At 37.9% G+C, this 6,545-nt stretch overlaps 1 pseudogene; it reads right to left on the bottom strand.

The window, feature by feature from the left end:
* Window positions 1–4,289: 4,289 nt before the first annotated feature.
* LOC101418995 (putative heat shock protein HSP 90-beta-3) lies at window positions 4,290–5,374 on the bottom strand (annotated as a pseudogene).
* Between the last annotated feature and the right edge of the window lie 1,171 nt (window positions 5,375–6,545).

The raw sequence follows: 6,545 nt of genomic DNA, 5'->3' as shown, positions 1-6,545 counted from the left end.
TAGGGTTTTCTCAAGACTTCTCCCTAATTTTTTGTTCTTCTGCACTTACAAAGTTCTGTTAATTCCAGTTCCTATGCATTTCTCAAATCCTACCAAATTTATTTATTCTCACTGCCACGACTCTACTTCTAATAATCCCTACTCTTCCCAAATTTTTCTCAGATCCTCTCTGTCTTGTATCTGATTCATGCTGCACAATGTAGCTTTAAATGACTTTTAAGACAACAGCTAGAAATTATGCTACTTCCCCACCTAAAACCTTTTCATGTCTTATTACCACAGTCTTAAAATAAGGTACATGGCTTACTAGCATTTGCATGGTTTGGCCTCTACTTATCTCCCCCATTTCATTACCTGCTATTTTTACTTCTGCTATTAATTTCATCCATATAGTCATTTTTACATTTCATTAAAACCACCATTCTGTTATCTGCCTCAGTCATCTCATGAGCTATTCTCACTGAGCCTTCCCTCACCCCTACCTCCACACCCTGTAGCCCTGACATTTGCCAGTCTTCTCAGGGATGTCTTCCATGATGCACCCCTGCCCTTCTACTACTGAGTAGACTAGGTCTTCTTATTTTACTCTTCCATGGCACCCCAAACGTCTGCTTTGTGATGGTGATTTTCCTTATAACTATCAAGAAAAGTGAATATTTTTATGTTTCTACATGGTTAGGATTTTCTAAGAAAGTTTTATTGGGATCTTGGTTAAAGGGCAAGCCTTGAAACTTGAAGATAACTGACTAGATAGTGAGAGACTTGCCTTTCTGGGGGTATATGTTTTTGTCCCCCAGGAGCATGGTGGGGAGGCTGGATTTGAGACCTCGAAGTATGGAGATATTCCAGGGGTAGTAAACTCATCTCCTGTATAAACTTCCAGATTATTTTGGGGTTCTTTACCTATAGTACAGATCCCAGTAAGTGTGAAGTGGCATCTGGTTCTCACTGTATCACCTTAGCTGGGAGGAAAGGGAGATCAAGGAAAGGGCAACTGATGAGGTTATTACTATGAGTAGTTACAAATATCTGTGCCTATCCCAGAAAACTTGTGTCTGCTTTCAGGATAATATGAATAAATATAGAGATGAAAAACATATCAATATTTGCTAATTTAATTTCTATTTTCATAAATAGGATGTCCTTGTGCATAGGAATTGTTGTTCAGTGTTCTTAGTGCCTGGCAGCAAGTGTTGCTTAAGAAATCTCTGTTGACTGATTATTGAATGACTAAGTAAATTGCCAAAATGTCTAAGGAATCATTAAGCAGCAATCAGTGGAATGTGGAAGTCCATCTAATCTAAACCTTCTGATGGCTCCTCAAGCTTGTAGGGCTTTCTAGTAATATTTGCCTGAAGAAATCCAGACACCTGTAGCTGGTTGGCTAAGCTGCAGTACTGATAAGGCCAGTACTGTCCTTATCAGTGTTCCTACCCCCTGATATTAGTTATGGACCACTCATCTTATGATCTCAGATGTCACTCTGACTTCTTGTTGTTCAGGGTGCATTCCTCAAAGAAATTCTGTTTCTACAGAGCAAAACCTCTGGAGTCTATAGCACCATGGTTCAATTCCCAGCTCTGACCCTTGATAGATGCAAGTTCCTTGACTTCTTTGTGGCTCAATTTCCTATCTGTAAAGTGGTTATGATACTATCACTATTGTTATGATGATAAAAGGAATTAATTTATGCTTGACACATAATAAATTTGTAGAATAGTTTTATTTTTAATTTTTTTGTCTGCATAATATTCAATTTAGAAATACTTCAAGGAAAGAAGAGAGAAGGTCTAGTGAAACCAGTATCTTTAATAAGATATGTTAGAGATATGTGTGGGTCCTGGAAAATATAGTATAAATCAGGTAAACATTGTAACTTACAGATTGCCTTTGGTTAAGAAACGGTTTCTGCAAGTTCAATGGCCAAGGTCTGTCCCTAAAATAATTTCTTCCTAAATTAGTGCCTGGTAAATGGAAACCATGCCCAGAACTATCTGGACTATGTAAAAAGAAGAATCACATCAGGCTGTATACAGAATACAGGATTCATTTTTAGTTACAAAGAACTATTGTTAGACAATCTATGAAAAAATAAAAAAAGGAAACATTCTCTACTTTCCAATAAGCCAGAGAACTGTTTTCAAAGAGTTTTTAGAAATCATGCTTCATGCTTGTTTTTGTTATCTTTTGGAGGTCTGCTCTTACAAGATGAAATAAGATATTTAGAAGTGGAAAGAGGCTGCCTAGGGAAGAACTAAAGTCCAATTGTTACTTTAATGGCTTAAGTCTCTTTTCATCCATTCGAAAAATAATTATTGAAAGTGTGCTTTGGGCAATGTGCTGTGTTAGGCCATCTATGTGTTTGTTCATCACGGGTAGTGAGCCAGCTTTTCCTCAGTGTTTGGAGAGGAGCAGCCGTGCTGCAGTGCTCTAAGAGGAACCTGAGAGGGTTCAAAGATCTCCTTAGGTAACACATGGCCCCGCCATCCACCCAGCATTTGGTTGGACAGTGTTGCTAGGTCTGGGTCTGATCCCTGTCTGGACAGATTTCAGCCATGCTCATCAGTTTTAAATCACAAGCCAAACCTGGGCCTGAAAATCTAGCCCTAGCTTCACGACTGGACAATAGAGCAAATTTGTTAGTATCACTGACATTGCAGGCTCACACTATATGGCTTCATATCTGAAGGACAGTAAATTACTTTTATTGTTATCAACTCGCTTGCATGGGAACTTAATTTGAGGGTCAGTGTCAATACTTTACAATATTGATAAAATAGCTAACATCTACATAACATTCATGATGTGTCAAACAATTATAAATGCCTTACACATGAACTCACTTTAATTTTCATAGCATTTCTATAAAGTAAATGCTATAATATTATTTCCACTTCAAAGATCAGAAAACTGAGCAAGAGAGAAGTTAAATAACTTCCAATAGCTACTAAGCTGTGATGGGAACCCAGGCAATTTGGCTCCAGAGTTTACCTACCTGAACACTATGACACTTTGGTGAAAATCTATGAAACTCCATCAATCAAACCCACCTCAGATGTTCTCTTTATTTATTTGAAAATTAAATTAATTTTCATTTCAGATAATTGTGCTAATTGTACCATATTTCTTAAATAAACTGACAGTGAAGCAAAAGATATTAAGATTTTATTCAACAAGACTATTTTGATCCTTTTACTCTCCTAGTACTTGTCACCTAAATGACACAGGTTATCACATCCCAGACATTCAAATTATCTTCAGTTGAGCACCACAACTTAGCTTTCCAATTTTCTCTGTAGATACTTCCTTCAATGATCTTTCCATTTCCTTTATGTCAATTGTCCTCTCTCCACTCCAGACACAGACCTGAAATCACCTCTCTTTCTTTAAATATCTGTAGCAATTAATATTAGTGCATTTACTTGGCTGTGTATATTATTAATTAATTTATATTCTCTATTATTGACTTTAACTATTTAAATCTTGGTCATGATTTAACTTCTCACATGTTTGTGTCTTGACTCTTCAACTCTTCAATGGGACGCTAAGCTCCTAGAGGGCAGAGACCTAGTCTTAAACCTGAAATAAAAATTTAAGTTAGTTGGGAGTGTAATATATTACAGCCATGATCCATCTGGAAATAAACATTGATCCTTCCTAGATTGAGAAAAATGTTAGGGACATTAAAAAACATCAAGATGTCTAGTTTTGTTTTAGTCAGTATAATAATCTGCTCGATTAAGAAATGTTCCATTGCTTTCCCTGCCTTCCCAACTCAGCAAAAACATGTTAACTATGAAATATTAATTATTTAGCTAAGAAATTGATGTCTACATGTGATGGACCCAATGCTATGATTTATATAGATGTGAATTTAAGTGGTCCTAGTTTGCAGGGAAACCACAATCTAGTTGGGTTTCTGGATGCTATATCTACTTATAAAATTTGACTAGCAGTCTTAGGAATTATGTGTTAAGGACCAGTATGGTACTAACCATGTAAGAGTTTAGAAGAGGTTGTGGGACAGTGTACTTTGGACTGATATGCCTGGTCTCTGATGCTGGGACTTAAACTAGATCAAGAACATTGAGCAGAATTTAGAAAAACAGAGAAAACAGGAAGGTTGTTTCAGGCAGGCATGTTTACAATGAGCAAGACAAAATATTTTTTACTGCATGTTTAGAAGACAACATACTGAAAAGTTCAGTAATGGAAAATACAAGTGTAAGACTGGTCATTGGGTTGAATTGTGAAAAACTTTAAATACTAGATTCTTTTTTTTTTCTTTATTTGCACTTTAATTTCAGAACAGAAGAACTCACAGTACACAACATCCAACCCCATTGTCAAATGGGACAAGGTCCTTGCATCCTACCTTAGACACAAGGATGGAAAGGAGAGGGGAAAAAAAAGTAGATATACATAGATGGAACCAGGTGGGACAGGGCCACTCAGGCTGCTGTGGGAGCCAGGGGGACACTATACAGTGGGTACAAGGTCTGTGGATGGAAACCCCTAATCTACTTCTTCCATGAGAGATGCATCTTTATCACCTTCAAGGGGGGGATCTCATCAGAAACAGCAACACTAGGTTCCTCTGCTGTCACTTCATCTTCATCAGTGCCCAAGCCTATCTTGATCATGCAGTAGATGTGGTTTGAGTGGGTCTGGGGATCCTTAAGGGAGAAGCCAGAGGACAGCAGTGAAGTTTCAAACAACAGTACCACCAGGTTCTTGACAGCCTTGTCATTCTTGTCTGTCTCAGTCTTCTGTCGCAGAGTCTCCACAATGGGGTGATCCAGGTTTATCTCCAGGTGCTTTTTGGCCATCATGTAGCCCATTGTAGAGTTGTCCTGAAGTGCTTGGGCTTTCATGATCTGCTCCATGTTGGCTGTCCAGCCATATGTACTAGTTACAATGCAACATGGTGAAGACACAAGTCTATCAGAAATTGTCACCTTCTCAACCTTTTTATCCAAGATTTCCTTCATGAGCTTGCAGAGATTCTCAAACTTGGCCTTGCTCTCCTCCATTTTCTTCTTCTCCTCCTCCTCCTCAGGCAGCTCCAAGCCCTCAGCAGTGCAGTAACTGAGACAAGGCTCTTCCCATCAAACTCCTTGAGCTGCCGCATGCAGTACTCATCGATAGGCTCAGTCGGTTACACCACCTCAAAGCCCCACTTCCACACTCGCTCCACAAAAGCAGAATTGGCCACCTGCTCTTTGCTCTCACCAGTGATGTAGTAGATGGACTTCTGTGTCTCTTTCATGCGAGAGACGAAATAATAAATTCTTACATGTGGAGAAGTCAGCAAAAATCTGAGCCTCCTCTTGACATAAAGGTGCAATGGACACAACCAATCCAGTGTCCACATAGAAGAGGTGGCATTGGATTGGGAAAAGTGGACATAATGGACAAAGGGTATGGGGAAAGGCAGGAAGAGATGAGAGGTGGAGGCGTCTTAGGGACATGGAGCTGCCCTGGATGGTGCTTCAGAGGTAATCACCGGACATTGTAAATCCTCACAGGGCCTACATGATGGAATAGAGGAGAGTATGGGCCATGATGTGAACCAATGTATATGAGGTGCAGAGGTGCCCAAAGATGTACTTACCAAATCCAATGGATGTGTCATGATGATGGGAACGAGTGTTGTTGGGGGGGGGGGGGGAGAGGGGGGGTGGGGGGGTGGGGTTGAATGGGACCTCACATATATATTTTTAATGTAATATTATTACAAATTCAATAAAAAATAAAAAAATTTAAAAAAAAAAAAAAAAAAAAAAAAAAAAAAGAATTTGAGCTTGGCAGCGAAGAGAAAGCTGGTTTAGGAGAACTAATCTGGCAGCATTGTTTAGGAGGGTGAATTGAAGGCAAGAGAGATTGGAAGCAGGGTATTCAGTGAATTATTATTAGAAAATATAGATTCGAAGGCTTTACAATCAGAAGTGTCTTAAACATCTCTATCAATCTCCTCATTTACGTGTAAGAGAGAACCAGGACCCAAGTAGGTAAAGAGAATTGTCTAAGAACATGATATAAGGTTTTGTTTTTCCTTCAAATTTTAAGTTTAGATAAAAAATTTATTATTTCTAGCCAACTTTCTTATACTTAAAATGAATTGAAAGGCAAAGACTGAATTAAGTACAATTCTACCAAATGTCAAAATGTATTTTGTGGCTAGAAACATATTTAAGGGCATAGTTTTAAAGGAATTGATAAAAACTCAAGACTTTCACATTCAATAGAATATTTCTATTAAATAGCAAATGGAAGCAGTATGCTAATAAATAATTATCTGTATTGCATTATTCACAATCTTTCCTGCATAATTTTCATTACACTGAATGGTAGCAACAAACATGAAAATGATGTCTAAATCATTGATGAACTTTATTATTTTGTAGCTGGATTTATTACTAAGACAACTCACATCATTTTCACATCATTTAATAGATTTAATATGTTTTCAAGGCTATTGACATTTCTTTTGGTTTTAAGTGGCTTTTAATTTTTATTTACATTTGACTAGGACCTGAAAAATC

The sequence above is a fragment of the Dasypus novemcinctus genome, chromosome 5 (assembly GCF_030445035.2).
Source record: "Dasypus novemcinctus isolate mDasNov1 chromosome 5, mDasNov1.1.hap2, whole genome shotgun sequence".
Taxonomy (NCBI): domain Eukaryota; kingdom Metazoa; phylum Chordata; class Mammalia; order Cingulata; family Dasypodidae; genus Dasypus; species Dasypus novemcinctus.
This window is presented reverse-complemented; position numbering and strand designations above follow the sequence as displayed.